Source organism: Xiphophorus hellerii, chromosome 15 (genome assembly GCF_003331165.1).
Source record: "Xiphophorus hellerii strain 12219 chromosome 15, Xiphophorus_hellerii-4.1, whole genome shotgun sequence".
In the NCBI taxonomy this organism is placed as follows: Eukaryota; Metazoa; Chordata; class Actinopteri; order Cyprinodontiformes; family Poeciliidae; genus Xiphophorus; species Xiphophorus hellerii.
The window spans coordinates 6,209,774-6,226,140 of NC_045686.1; the positions used below are offsets into that span (position 1 = coordinate 6,209,774).

Sequence of the window (16,367 nt, forward strand, 5' to 3'; positions counted from 1 at the left end):
CGGATTAAACAGTTTTAACTGCTGAAAAAAGTTAGAGGGCACAGATATGGGCCGTGCAGAAGCCCCTACTGTAACAAACCGCTTCCAGTCCAGGGGGCACGGCTGACTCTGTGGGCGGCTAATGCCCTCCCATGCTGCCGGGCCTGCATTAGTGCGGGATTTTCTAGAAAGCCTACACTCTCATCTTTTCACAAAGTCTTAATTATTTTGTGACCTGCTATCAGCCAGTTTGCAACCTATAATATCAGCAATGAAAAACCATAAATTTACACATGATGTAGGAAACCTGTATTTGGTGACTGACTTATTTGTCAGGCTTACATGACAAAAGTAGGAAAAAGACCGATTCTCTTGGCGATAAAAACACAACAACTGTGTAAGAAGACCTCATTTATTTTTGTACTATTTTCCTAGCTGCCTATTAAACTGAAAGTTACAACCTTGATATGATTATACGAGTTGCATCACTGAGAAATCAATCAGGTGCCGTGAAAATGGTCGGACCGTCTCTCTGGCTGCAGTGCACGCTCCCAACACAGGGGGGCAGAATTTTACACAAGACCGAGGCAGCACTGATTGCATCTTCTCTGCATCTTAACCTCTGATTCCAATTTTGGTCAATATTTATTTTTGTCTGAATGTCGCTGAATACAAAAAGAGAAACAGTGGAGAGACCATCTTACTGCAGACATGGCGGTGGGCGGGGCCTGATCAATGGGCGGGGCCTGATCGGTGGTTGAGAAAAACAGTCAGACCTCTCACTGCTGGCTGATTTTTAGATCTTTGCTGATGAAGATAAACTGGGCTTCACATGTGAGTATCGGCCAATCTGCCAACATGAATGAAATCGTTGCAGCTCTAGTTTGGACCTGTGGTGCCGGGTCGACCCGCTGTAGGCATCTGTTAATGAGGGAGCGAAGTGGAGCCACCGCTCTTCCTCCTCTCTGCTTTTTAAATATTCATCAGAACTTGAAGGTATGCTGAACGCTGAGATCTCATCAGCTCCTCTGAGCGTTCCAGCCGCTGTTGGATCACTTTTCCTCCGTCTTTCATCTCTTATTGATCGTTCCACCTGTTGTTGCTCTGCTATTGATCAGCTGACAGGAAAGGCAAACTGTCACCAGACGCCGTTAAAAGCCTCATGTTTGGATTCCCTCTTTTCACTCGGACTCTGATTTAAACACGAGCAGAATCTGGAGGATCTGAGTGAATGCAGCTTCAGGTTGGTTCAGTCAGACAAATAAAATAATTTACAAACGTTTTTTCTCCAGTTCTCAGGTTATCTCCATCTAATGACATTTATTTTTTTAACTGTCTGGCTTTTAAATGTGACGACAGAGCAGAAAAAAGAATCCTGTAGGATCAGACCCTAAAGTACCGACTAACCTGGAAACACTGACCTCATCAAAGGTCAGATGCTGTGACCTTCTAGCATGTCATTAGCTTGCCCTTAGCCTGTCTGTAGCGTGTTATTAGCATGTCATTAGCTTGCCCTTAGCCTGTCGATAGGGTGTTGTTAGTATGTCATTAGCTTGCCCTTAGTCTGTGGGTAGTGTGTTGCTAGCATGTCATTAGCTTGCCCTTAGTCTGTCGGTAGGGTGTTGTTAGCATGTAGGCCTGTCGCGCGATAAACGATAAATCAATTAATCGTACGATAAATTAAAACTATCAACCTCATTTTAATTATCGGCATTATCGTCTCTTCCGGCCTTTTTCTCTTTCTGTTGATGACACTGAATGAGAAAAGGCTCAACTCCGGTGCTCTCCACTGACCCTCCCTTCCTCATTTCCTCAGTGTAAAGCTCAGCGCAGACGACGATCTTAGAGCTGTCGGCCGATTGTCGGCCATTTTCAAAACCTGACAGACCACACATTAGCCGATCGGGTTCGTTCCTGCCGTGTGGTGTCCAACAATGGGCACAAAATAATGGCTACAAGTCCAGTGAACTAATTTTAAAACCAGGCATTAATCAATGCTTTACTACAATCTACCTGCAATGCATGTGGCTAGTGTCAGCGTAAAGTCCTGACTGAATGAAAATCATTATAAACTATTTACGTCACGTTAACGAAGAACAGCTGAAAAGTTACCGGGTTTATCAACTGCGGTAGCAATTTCGCTCCAACTCCTCCCCTTGTCATTTCTATATTCTTTGCATGTTGAATAAACATTAATGTTGTTTCCACGTATCATCTCCGATGTCCGCTGGACTTCGGGTTGCGCCGTTTCAGCTGTTTGGGATTCCCCTTCGTAATTTCCCCTCAGAAAGCGCGGAGGAGAATCTGCGCTTTCTGATTGGCTGCCTGTCACATTCAACAGGAAGCGTTAAAGCTCCCAGTCGGGGAAAATCCCTGATTTGGATCGGAGCGGCCAAGATGATCTACAGTAACACACCACACAATCTTAGAAAGACCAACGTTTTAAGATTGTCTTAAGGGGAAAATCGGGGCAAAAAATCATGTAGTGTGAACTATTGCATCAGGTAGTCGATGTGCCCATTTTCTCTATTTAAATCTAATTATTACTGAAGGGCAACATAATATACAGACTTCATAATCTGCACTCTTTTGGTTGAATGCAGTATTTATTTCCACTTCGGCTTTATGTTGTTTAGTTTTTTTTTCAAATGGGTTTTTTGTTAATGGAGACTGAGAATCCATTTTATTTCGTTTTTGGTTGTTTTGTTTATTAGTTTATCAGTTAAGTGTTCTTTTGAAAATAAAGTGTATCTATCTTTGGCAGGAAATCACATGCTTTATTACATCATTTCCACTAAATCAATGTAAAAAGGTCTTCAAACAATATTATTGTTTATCGCAATAATTTTTGAGATAATTAATCGTTCAGCTAAATTTGTTATCATGCCTATTAGCATGTCATTACCTTGTCCTTAGTCTGTCGGTAGCGTGTTGTTAGCATGCCATTAGCATTTGGACGAACTAACCTCCAACAGGAAGTGAAGTTTGTCACATTCTAACTTTTTAATGATGTTTCGTCTCAAAAAGGAATCTCAGTCTAATGAGCTTGTTAGGCTGACGGTCAGCAGGAAGAAAGGCCAAGTCATGCTATTTTGAGTGAGTTATCGAAGCCAGCTGGTTTCTGTCCCAGACGTCAGGAAACCGCAGCTGAACTGGAGAGCTGAAACCAGTCAGGAGCTGAAACTGGTTTCCAGACTAAACATCAGAAACCTCGTCTAATTTCAGGAAAATTGCTTCATTCCAGATTATGATTCTGTTCTGCCAGTTTTCCTGCTCAGCTGTAGTCCAGATCTACACCTGATCACCTGTTTACCCACGGTCTGAGTCGATGACGGCAATGGTCTTAGCTCAGCCTCTAAGAGAAAAACCAGTCATTAGTGCAGCAGGAAACCTTTGACGGCTTTGTGTGTTAGATTAACTCAGAAACATCAGACAGAAACTCTGGAAACCAGTCAGATCCACAGGAAGCTGCACCGGTGACAGGAAGTGACTCGACACACCCGGCTCCCTGAAGTTTCTAGTCAAGATTTATAACATTTATATTCAAGTACATTTTATATTTCTACAGCTAGAAGCTCTGCGAAAAAAATCATAGTTAAGTCCATAAAAGAGAAAAAGCTTCCAGAATTAAAAATCATTGAGGTTAAGAATATTTGATCCAAATCTGGTTAGCTAGCCTGTTTCAACCATGTAGTTTCTTTTGACCCATTAAGATTTAGAATTGAAACGAGGAATCTGAATCGTTCAGATTCAAATGATGCTGAACTCAAACGTCCAGGAGCGTTTGGCTTCATCTCCGCTTGGTTTCCATCCATCTGGGTGTGTTTGGCGTTTCTTTGTTGTCTGTAATCCTTTCATTTCCTCTTGGAATGAAAGTGTTTGTTCATTAATTAGAGGCAGTCCGTCTTGCTGCAGGTCTTATCCAGGTGCCGATGTCCTGCCATCACTCAGAAACCTGCAGACGATCAGCTGCAGGTCCCATCTTCAATTACTATTATTATTAGTGCTGTCAATCGATCTAAAATGTAATCAGATTACTCACCCTGTGGCACGGATTAATCACTAGGCCTAACTTTGTAAGGTAGAAATGCAGTTTGCAAACCCCTCCTGCTGTGCTGCTGCGCTCCATCCAGTTAAAAACTTTGTGATTTTATTTGTTTTGGCAGAAAGACATTAACGCCATCTGATAGCAACTTAGAACGTCTTGCTCCACTTCACATGCATACAGGTCGTAGCAAACCTGTTCAAGGGAAAACTGAGATATATTTAATTTTGTAGTTCTAGGTGGCCTTGCCCTTACTGATGCCGCCCTGGGCAACTGCCCATTTAGCCCATGTCATAAACTGCCACTGTTTTGTAAAAATGTTTTATTTTCTCAAAGCAAACTTGTCTGAAGATTCTGAGTTTTCCAGGTTTTTATATTGAGGGAGGCTTGAAGGAAGCCATTTTGTTTTAAATGTTAATTTAGTTCTGCGATATGCAGCATTAATGGCATGCGTTAATGTCGACATCCCAAATGATTAATTTAGTTTTTCTCTCATCACTCCATTGTGGCTTCATGGAAACGTGAGCGCGCTCGTTCTGCTACGTCTCCTGCTCTTTGATTTTGGCAATAAGAGGGCTGTTGCAGTGAAACGCAGCAGAGTGAACTGAGAGCTAATCAGAGCTGGAAGTTTCTCGTATTGCTCTGCCTCACGAGTCCCGGACGTTTCAGTGTGATGATCAGACATCAGAGCGCAGGGAGTGTTAGCGCATAGAGTCTCATGCAGTAAATTTCTGGGAGATTATCGTTAAATATTTTATATCTGGTGTCAGGAAAAACGCCTGGCAGAGAGCAACCTACAAGTTCATAAAAAATCCCGTTTAAAACCAGAAACGGTTTCAACTGTAGATGGAGAACATCACCCTGATCTACTGAGAGAAGAGACTTTAAACTACCGTAGTTTATAAATGACTGAACGGAATGAAGATCCGCTGCTGCTGGATTAACCTGCTAGTTCTGGTTCTGCTCTGCATTCAGAACCAAACATGGAGAAGCAGCATTCAGCTTCTACGGACCACAGATCTGGAATAAACTTCCAGAGAACTGCAAAACAGCTGAAACCCTGAGCTCCTGTACATCTCTGAAATCCAGCTGGTTTTCCAGATTAACTGGATCATTTCCTTCACTGCCACTGCAGTGTCGTATTTTCATTAGTTTTATCTGAAAGCATTTTAATGACCTTGTTGCTGAAAATGTTCTGCACTAATAAAGCGCCTTGCTGTATGCCCGACATGTTTCCTGCATTAATAATCAGTTTTCTGCGGCTCCTGTCGTTCCTGCCAGTTGAACATTAGCAGCAGTTGAAGCTGCATTTATTATTCTAGTCACTCTTTGCTTTAGACATCTTTTAATTTTCTGGAAATGTCTCTGCTAATACTCCAGGCTATTTCTGTAATAAGTTAAACTAGTTATAAAAAGTCCAGCCTGAAAAACCTGAGGAGTTTTTCTCTGCTTACCTGGATTCGACTCGACTCTACTTGACCTCCGTTTCAATCTCAGAGCGACCTCTTGACCTTTGTGGTCACAACCTGAAGCTGCGCGCTTCCTGTTTCAGAGTGACCATCCAGGTCGGTTTGGATCAGCGGTTTGCTCTGCAGCGGGTCGGGTCACAGCCAACGCTCTGAGGAGCCGGCCTTTAAACGCAGCTGCTGCTCCGCTTTGTGACCTCTGACCTTTTCTATGAAACACCTCAGCTGAGCCTGAGAGTAAAAACTGCTGAAGGAAGATTTCTCTCTGGAACAGCTTCTTACTCCAGCCTTTTCTCACCGCTAACACTTATTCATCCGTTCATTTTCTCCTCATCACTAAACGTGGATGAATAATTCCAGGACACCGACTTGAAGGATCCAGCTCTGAACCCGGCTGCGGGTTCTGACCCGGCTCATTTTGCAGTCTGAACCTGTTTTTGTTAACGAAGGACAGAGAGCCGACTGTTGGCCGTTATTTCTGAAGAATGAAAGTAAAGTTTCTCCACGGATGAACGGATTATAATTGAAACATGCGGAGCCATTTTTTATTTTCTATAAGGATGGCTTTTAATGTAACATTTAGGAGTGAATGAGAGTGTGTGTCTGCAAGTGTGTGTGTGTCTGTGAGTGTGTGTGCACCGTCATCTTGGAGGCTTTGATTTCATTTCGGACTAATCCCTGCATGAATTAGTAATGGATAAAAAGTGAAACCTGCTGGTTGATCAGCTGCGATGAATGAATGAACGTTTCTGTGTTGGACCAGCAGGACATGCAGGTCCCTTCATCTCCAAGACAACGAAGAGTTTCTGTGTAATCCACGTCCAAATATGGCCCGGCAGAATCAGAACCTTTGATTTCAATTAGAGATTCAGATGAAAGGCTCCCTGGTGGGATTTGTTTCCCTTTTGTTTTCTGGTCTGGTTTTCTGCTTGAATGGAAGTGGCTGAGATGTTCTTGGGTCGGAGGAGCGGAAACCTTGCTGCGAGAAAATTAGCACATCCGATGGTTTCTTTTGGTCCTGCTGGTTGCTCCTCCTCAGAATCATCAGATGGTTCTGGGCCAACGTGGTTCTGCTTCCTGATCGTCACTCCAGCTTGATTAGATTCACCCTCAGTGGGTCAGTCCAGGGGTCAGAAGGTCAGCAGACGGAGGGTCAGGTGGATTGGAGGAGTAAAATGGCGACAAATTATGGTGCAGGTCGTATGAATGAACTAAAACGAATATTTCACAGTTGGTGATGTGCCTCAGATCACCGTGTTTCCCAGGTTTCTGGCCGCTTATTGGAACTAAACATCAAAATGATTTCTGATGGGAGTTTAGAGACAGACATGATACAGTCACATGGTGCAGTAGACATGTCAGAATGGCAGCTTAACGCACTGCAAATGTCCAGAGTTCAGTAATCTGACAGAGTCTAAGTCCAGCTGACCTTTGCTTGTTGACCTTCCCCTGTTGGGAGGTCAGTCTCTGTCTTGGGTGTGAGGTGAGAAGCTGCTTCATCCTCAGGGAGTTAGGCGCAAAGCCCCCGCTCTTTCACACCGACAGACATTAGAGGAGGTTCGGGTTTGAGTTTCTCTGGGTACGTCACACTGGAGGAGACCCAGGAAGACCAGAAGTCACTGGAGGGACTATAGATCCCTTCGTCTTTGGATACCCACAGAGTGCCAATGTAGAGAGAGGGGAACCCCAGGTCCCAGCATGGACTGGAGGCCATCTTTCTTACTCAGAGTCGCCATCTGGACCGCAGTGAGCTGCGAGCCTTTATTGAGCCCGATAGTCTAGACGGGCCGTCGTGGGAGAGGCAGAAAGCACCCCAGCAGAAAGTGATTGACATAAATACCCAGCGAGACGTGGAATGGAGAGTGGCCGTCAGGAAAGCAGAGAGTTGGGGCATTTGTTGGAGCTGATGTTACTGATGCAGCACTGCCACATCATTGTCCTTGGGGGGTCGCTCTGCTGTCAGCAGCCAGCACCAGACAGCGAGGGAGTCCCAGAAGGAGGCAGACGTCAGTCCGTCTGTTTCATTATAGTCAGATTTTCTTCTCTTTTTATTCATCATCATCCTTCACCCTAATTTCCTCCAGAGATTGACACAAACTGTATCCAGGCTGCAAAGTGACTTTTGCAGCCTGGATACTGTTACTTTCTGCTTGGTGACGGTGGGACTTTGACCCCTAATCGTTGGGTTGCTGGTTTGATAAGTCTGCCTCTGTCGTTGTGTCCTTGAGCAAGACTCTCGGCCCCCTGGTGGTGGGCAGAGGAATACTAATTGGTTATGCTCAGCACAGCTCTTCACCCATCCTGTTAATTATTCTCACCTGGTTTCCATGTCGCTAATCGCCTCCTCAGCAGGTCCAGTCAATTTATCATCGTAGCTCTGCCTGCTACATGCTTTCCAAATTCTCCTTAAGAGTTAAAAATCATTGAACCTTTCTGGCCATGAAGGAAACATGGCTGCTTCGTGTTGATCTGCCTGTGACGCTGGAACAGGAATACGATGTGAAAACATTCAGTGGGAGTGAATCCTTCACCAAGGCGCTCTACTCTACAAACTGAAGGAATAATTTCCTGTAGTGGGTGTCGCATGTGAAGCCTGTGTGCTGCTTCTAGCCTCAGGGAAGGATCCTGTTAGTATTCTGTAGACGTCCAGCCTGAACTGGCAGCGTCTGCGGTCGATCTGCAGGGCAGCGCCGGCTCCTCTGATGAACCAGTAAATCTCAGCTAAATCTCTGTCCTTCTCCACAGGTCATCTGTCGGGCCTCGCCAGAGTGGAACGTAGCTGGCAGAAAGAGAGCAGACGTTTGAAGTTCACATCTTGCTTTTGAGAAGTGGAGAAATCATTAAGACGAGTCCTGAGAGCGGCTGGCAGGTACAGGGGGGGCGGCGGCGCTGTCCGTCTCACTTTGACCTGTGGCTTCCCACAATCCTCTGGGGAACAGAGGAGATTTGGCCCCTTTATCAGATTTATAATGTCCCCTCATCTCTGCAGCTGGTTTTAAGCCAAACTAGAGGAAATTGAAGCCCTGAGGAAGTTTTCAAGTATTTAAGTTGAGTTTGTTCACAACAGAATGACAGATTCTTGGTCTTTTTAAATGTTTTGCTGTAAAGGAAACTCAAAGTATTCTGCTGCTGGTTTGTGCAGCCGGTTGAGAACAGAAGATCTCGTTGCTCATCTGCTTCACCTGGGTTGTGCTAGCGTAGCAGTTAGCCTACAGAATGATAAAATTGTCCTGCTGGTGAAACTTTGGCTTTTCCACACTTCCTACTGTCATTAGGAAACTCATACCTGTTTCGTGGTGCAGTACCTTAACTTTAGTACTTGCACAGTTTGTTTTGTTCTCGTCCACCTCTGCATTAAAACTAGCGGTCAGATAATTAAAAATGGGGAGTTGGTCAAATTTGAGGATTTGTGCCGGACTTATGAGGCGGGCAGAGAAGATTTCTACCGTTATTTGCAGGTCCGAAGTTTCTTTAGGAAAGAAATCAAAACCTCTGACTTGGATGCAGAGCCAGGAAAAGTACAAATATTTATGGATTCATATGCTGGCAAAAATCCAAAAGGCATTATCGGCAAATTTTATAGAAATTTAGCACCTATGAATAAGAACTCAACTGATTATATCAGACAACGATTGGAAAAGGAAGCAAATGTAATAATTTTACCTGAGGCTTGACTGTGGATCTGGAGGAATTCTCTGTCCACCACAAATTCTTTAACATGGCACGATTTCTGCTGGAAGAATCTAATCTGATTTGTTATTACGCCAAAGCAGAGATCGAAGCTGGGTGGGTCACAGTTCTCTGGCTGGAGGGGGTGCGGTGTGGTCTCTGTGGGCTGCTTTCATATCTTTTAGGACTGTCCACAGTTGAAGACCTTCTGGAAGGATGTTAACCAAGTAATCTATGAAATTCTGTGTATAACTTTGTCATTTCATTTCCTGCTATGAACCTCAGAATACTTCCTGAAGGACTCGGTAATAAGTTGAAGATGCCTGTTGAAGATATTTATGATTGTAAGCAAGAAGGCGATTACTAAATGTTGGCTCCAACCTTGTGAACATTATAAACCTGATGCACAATATGGAAACGTTGACTTTTATAATATGTCTCCAGAAGGAGAAAGGAGAAAGACTTTGGGAAAAATGGAATCATTTTATAGCCAAAGGTGTGCAACAGTTAATTTCTGTGATTCCTCATCACTCAGACAGACAGCTGGGAGTTTCCGTTTCCCTCTGTATTTATTTTTATTTTCCCTTCGTCTGTAAGATTGTAATGATCATCAGTGTGATCGTCTGCTACCTGCCCTAGCCCTCTTGTTTGATTCTATGTACATGTATGCTTAAAAACAAATAAAAATAAAGTATATAAAAAAACAACTAGTGGTCAGCATGAGCACAGTAGCGCCCCCTCTTGGTGGTTCAGGGACTTGCTCCTGGTCATTCTTTGATTTGTCTAGTTAGACAAAAATTCTGATGTTTCATCTGTTGTCTACATGTTCTTCATGTTCTGAATCATTTTAGATGAACTAGATCCGTTTCCCTGGTTCTTCTTCAGAAATTGTCAATCATCTGAAAGGGGAATGATTTGTCCAAAGGCAGAAAAAGGAAATCTGGGGCTGATGGGTTCAGGTTTCATCAGCTGTGAAATAAATTATTAGAGAAAACTCTGGATACTATTTATCTGAAACTTAAATGATCCAAAGGTTTGGAAACTGGTCGATTCTACTTATGACTCAAAAACAGATTTTCAAGGTTCATTATCAAAAACCCAAAAAATATGACTGATAAATCTGAGATGTTAAGTTGTTTAAATGAACATTTCATTGCTGCAGGCCCTTTTTGACTCTAAACTTAAGCTTTAATTGATGTAGGAGCCAAGCAGCGACTGGATTTGCAGATTATTTGTTAATAAGAGCTCAGTTTGTGTAATAGTCTAATCTTTTCTGCACGTCATGGCTCAGTTTTAGGACCCATCTGATTTCACATTAATATAAATAATGTTTTTGAAGTTGTCAAATGTCACTACTTTTATGCTGATGACACTTTTATTTGTAGTTCTTCACTTTTACAAGCCTTTGAGTTTTTACAATTTGCTGTTGATATTGTCCAAATCTGCAGTGTTTGAAATTAGTTTTAAAAGCTGAACAAACAAAAGTGGTGCTGATGTCACTGAGCACATGTATTAAAACCAAACAAGTTGGCAGTTATAATTATCTGCTGGATTCTGAGCTTTCCTTTAAATTGCATATCACTAATTTGGTTTGCAAAATAAAGCGTAAGCTTGGTTTTTATTAAGAGAACTAATATTTCCTCTGGCTTTGGGCCCCAAGCTGCTTTAGCAGCAACATTTCTACCCGTGGTTATGGTGACCTTGTGTCCATGTCTTGAACACGGTTCTTCATCATTCTGCTCTGAGGTTTGAGACGCGATCCGTCGCCTCACCCGTCATCGTGAACAGGATGGAAAATCTGCCTTTTGACTTAGAGCAGGAAACTCACTGACTTCTTTTCTTTGTGTAGTTTTCTAAACAGCCGGCAGTCCTTATGAATGCCACTGATATTCACTAGCAAGTTCCCGGCGTTGGGAACTCGTGGCTTTAGTTACTCTACTCCTTCCTCTTGGAATCTTCTCCAAACTTGTTTTGGAAACGTTGTTTTTAAAAGCTAAAGACGTCCATGAACAGAACCAGTCTGTTAAAGACGTTCATGAAAAACGGAACCTTTTATCCAGATTTTAGCTAACTTTATTAAGAGCTATTGCTCCATCTTTTTTCGCTCGACTGTTTAGAACTAATTGCCCTTTGCATGTAAAATGCCTGTTTTGCTTCAAGTGATTTCCGTGCCGCTGACCTCTTAGCTGGTCACTCTTTACCCTTTTTACCTGGTGAAATAAAGCTTAATAAAAAACTTAAACTACTTTCCTGTAAGAGCAAAGAGCAAACTTTGAATGATGCGTTGCTTCTGCTTTTTGAAAGTTTGTTAGCTTTATTTATCCCTTCAGACCAGAGAAACTGCTGGTCCAACACCAGAACCAATGAACTCCTCGGTATTCAGCCACATCGTCCAGAGTTTTGCTGTTGGTCTAGTTATTAAATTTGATAAATTCGATATTGGATTGTATACATTTTAAGTTTCATTAAAATTCAAAAATACTTTATTGATTTCTAAGGGAGATCAAATGTAATTCATATTAAGTCAAATTCTTCAGAGTTATTGCAGATTGTCTATTGGCAGGAAAGATCTCCTGTAGCAGTCTATATTACAGCAAATTTGAAAAAGCTTCTGATTGAAGACACTTTTTCAAAGACAACCTTGTGGAGAGGATGTTCAGGGATGTGTAAGTTTATCAATTTTATGTAAAATCCTTTTTTGAATCATCTACAGAGGTTCTGATTGAAGAAGAGAAACCATCAATGTGCAACTGCAGAGTAAAACCAAGCCAGACTGAGGAGAAACATTCCTATTTAACAATGAGAACAAAAAGAGACATTAGACACCCAGACAAAGTTTACCTAACCCTCACTTGTAGCAGAATGCACTTCCTAACGGAAACAGCCCCTGCGTTGGAGACATTGAGGGCCCTTGAGCAAGGCATTGGCCCCAGACCCAGCAACATACCCTCCATTACCCCAGAGCAGCGCGTCCTCTGGGCCAATGTCCGCTGACCGGAATAGACACCCCAACAGCATCGCATGTAGCCACCAGAGGTCACCAGGAGCAACGCCCTCCAAGACCAAACCAAAGGCCCGTCTTCCCCACAGGGGACCAAGGTCACCAAAGAAGTCCAGAATGATTGAACTGATGTGAAGCAGAGCCTTTCTCCAGCTTTGCCATCTTGGCGGTGACTCCTCCTTGTAGCACAGCCACCCTGTCTGGCTGCAATACTTGCATTGCAGTTTCAGTCAGATCTGCTCTACTGAAGAGGAAAAACTGAGCACTGGCCTCTATTATTACAGGCTCTTTCTGATTTAGGCAGCAGATTGGGCACCTGATGGAGATAAAGAGCTCAAGGACTAAAGCAAAAACCAAACGGGGAAGGAACAAAACCAGGGAGACAAATGTTTATTTACTTTGAGAAGTAGATATGAAGACCGAAGTTGTCCTTAGACAATACAACTCTGTATTTATTGACACTGAGTTGGTAGTTTCCCAGGCACCAGACCTAAGGTTCACCAGAGGAACTGGTCTTTCAGATCTGAAAATGCTAGATGGAAAATATTTAATTTTCCTTTGGGATGGATAAAATATTTTTGAATTTGAGAAGATGATTGGGTCTTAGACATGCAGAAGACAAAGGATGGAAGTTGATCAACCTATTTCCTGGTGGTGTGTGAGTCCTCGACTCAAAATTAGATTTTCAGCATTGGTTCTCATCTGATCACAAATCATTTTAGAGATCATTGAATGACGCACAACTTTCTTTCATCGTCTTGTCCTGTCTAGTAAAAGCACCCCATCGTCTCTTGCAGCATATTTGCTGCGCAGCCTTGAGGTTAGAAAAGGAGGCGTGTGATCAGCAAATCGCTGCTTCTGACTTCCAGACCATCTGGGCAGGAGAAATGAATCAGTGGCATCTTCTTCATCTCCTCATCCTCCTTATCTGACGGTGAACCCTGGCCACTTATTATACATCTGTGTTGACATTTATATTTATTCCAACACTAATTTTATACTAAGCTGAAATGCAACCTAAAGGACTTTGTTTGTAGTGACCTTCAAGTAATGTTTGGTTTCCATCAGTTATTCATGAAACCAGTCACAATAGTTTCAATAGAAATGAGTTGAACCAGGCAAAACATTAAGAACAACTCTTATTTAGAATGTTAGTTATGTTATGTTATATTATTTAAAGACATGATCATATGTGTATAATCTATTGATTTATTTTTATAATCTGGATATTCTCTGCTAGCTTAGTTCTAGCTTTCATACATTTGTACAATCTGTTTTATTTGCTCTTGAGTTGCTTCTTTTCAGATTTCTCTCTAGTGTTTCATGAATAACTTTTGGTAACATTTATAAGACTGACATGACATTGTCATGAACATGGCATCTCCATGAATGTTTGACTGTTTACATGAAGTGACACTTTCAAATCAAAGTTGACATTTTTAATTCAACTTTGATTTGAAAGTGTCATTATTTACCAAATAATGCAAAGTTATGTCATGTTTATGACAGTGTCATGACAGTCTTATGCACACCCCTTCAAATAAATGTTACAAACGTTTAGAAAGTCCTTATATAACGTTAACGGAACAATCATCCAACTAAACTTTCCTTTTTATCCTTAAAATCTGTTAAAATCCTCTAGTTCAGCTGCAGAGCTGCAAGTCTAGTTGCACTTGGTTCTAAGTAGAAGGAAAATGTTTTGTCCAAACAGGAGGAATGCGGATTCTTTTTTTTTTACCCCTCCAGGGGGTCTTTTTGTGGGCTCTAGTGTCCCTTATATGATAGTAGGCTGACAGTAAACGGGGAAGGAGAAGGAGGAAGACATGCGGCAAATGTCGTCGGGTCCGGGAGTCGAACCCACGACGGCCGCGTCGAGGACTCAAGGCCTCCAAATACGGGTCGCGCTAACCGCTACGCCACCACGGCACGCCCCGGAATGTGGATTCTATTAACAGCCTGTTTAGGTGACATTTAGGAAGTGAACTTATGACTAGTTTCCAAATGAAACCAGGAAGGTCCCTTCGCCAGTTTGTGAAGAACCTCAGAGCAACCAACATCTGCACAGATCTAGCAGGAGCGTTCATGTAAATAATGTTAGCATAATCAATGTGAGCTCATTGTGTCAGGTTTCTCCCCACAAATTAAAAGCATAATCTATTTCAATAGGAGAACCTGAGTTTCAATCTGATCTTATTGAGATTATGTTCTATATTTGAATAAAATATTTAATCAATTGAAATGCCAGGATATTTCTAACAAGATGCATATTCAACAAGGATACCTTCATTAGACATAAAATCAAGGATGCTTTTTCTGTTTCACAACAAACCTTGAGTTTTATCAGCAGATGCAGAACAACGTGACTGAATGTATAAAAACCAGGAGAACAGAGTTTAATATGACTAACCAAGTCATCACTGTAGAGACATAGAGATTAATTCTGGTCCAAATTATTTAGGAAAACTTCAAAAAGAGAGTCCTAATACCAAGCCGTGAGGAACGCCTTTGGTGACAGTAAGGACAATAGTCAGTATCAAAAGTCATTACAGGTTGGGATCCAGTTTAAGAAATGGTTCTGGCTAACCTATATAAAGTGATCTTTGGCTGTGAAAGCTTGGAGTCATGGAAACATTTAGTTAAAACATCTGTGATATTTCCTGTAAGCAAACTGACCTTAGGATCAAATATTAGAGTCCAAGTATTTCTTATCGTTAAAACTGGTGATGGACCAAATTTAGAAGTGACTCAGTGTTTTTCTTTCCCCTTTCTTAGAATGTTTAATGTGTTTAAAAAGCAGATGTCATTTCTGTGGTCAGATTCAAGCTGTTTGCTCAGCCTAAGTTAGACCAACACAGCTAACCCTATAAAACTAACGCTACCCCTATACAGCTAACCCTATACAGCTAACCCTATACAGCTAACCCTATACAGCTAACCCTACTCCTATACAGCTAACCCTACCCATATACAGCTAACCCTATACAGCTAATGCTACCCCATACAGCTAACCCTACCCCTATACAGCTAACGCTACCCCTATACAGCTAACGCTACCCCTATACAGCTAACCCTAACCCACACCTGTTTTCCATCAGGTGTTGTAAACAGTCACATGCAACGAGATTTTGCTCTACTTAGCAATAGTAGCATTTTATACAATAAAAAGGAGTTATGTTTTTGTAATTTTGACCAAACTATTAAATCTCAACCTGGTCTTGACCCAATCAGTGGAAGGAGACCCAGACCGGTCCTGAGCCCTCCGGCCCGGATGCTCATGCTGCAAACAGGTGCACCTTTATATTTTCTTAAAGTGTAAAAATCCAGATTCTGCAGCCTCTAACAGGCGTTGTCCTGAATTTATCACCACGAAGCTCCTGTCATGTTTCATGCACAACATTAGTTTTGTTCCACGCTGGCTCCTCTGCATGGAGGAAAAAGGTCCGTTTGGGTCTCATCTGAGCACAGAACTTTCCTTCACATTTGCCATTTCTCTTGCATCACCTGTGGAAACAGGACTGCTTCTGGCTTTTTATAATCAGTGAAGAGATCTGTTCCCTTAGTTAATCAGAAGATGATGCTTTAGGTGTTTGGAGACGAGGAAATTAAAGTGTTTTTGTAATGATGGGGGTTAGAGGGTTGTTATCTTCACTTGATCAGATTTGAATAAAATTAATTCTGGGTAAAAGTCACCAGATGATTTGTACTTTTAGATTTTGATGCAGACCAGAAGGGGAGATGTGACAGGATCAGTTTAATTTCTGTATTTACTAGATCCACTCGGCTGCTTTGTGGAGGATTATTTTTATTCAGCAGGGACAACATGCTGTTTCTCTCCCACATCTTTTGTTCCCCCACAGAGCCTGTCAGAATGACCAAACAGCCGTCATGATGATGGCCCACCCTTCGCTTTCACACCAGACGTTTCAATACATATAGAGACACCAGCAGCTGTAATTTAGCTGGAAAACGGTGGAACGCTGTTTAAGATGCTGATCATGTTTTCATAGCTCAGCGGTTTCCTGCATTCTGCTGCCCCCTAGTGGAAAACGGTTATTGTTAAATTAATAATTGCTGAAACATGGGATTAACAGAATGGAACAAAATGTTACAAAACTTTCTTGTTTTTATTCCTAAGCTGGCAGACAGACGATGAAAATGTGGTAAGAAGAGGGAGAACAGGAGAGATCTCCGGTTATCTGGACTCAAG

At 42.2% G+C, this 16,367-nt stretch overlaps 1 protein-coding gene across 1 annotated transcript in view; it reads left to right on the forward strand.

The window, feature by feature from the left end:
- Positions 1 to 11,405, forward strand: part of mei4 (meiosis-specific, MEI4 homolog (S. cerevisiae)) — a 29,103-nt gene extending 17,698 nt beyond the window's left edge. Inside the window, exon 5 of the mRNA XM_032584965.1 lies at positions 8,236 to 11,405. The gene's annotated coding sequence lies outside the window, so the exon portion shown is untranslated. The remainder of the gene's footprint in view (positions 1 to 8,235) is intronic.
- Positions 11,406 to 16,367: the final 4,962 nt, after the last annotated feature.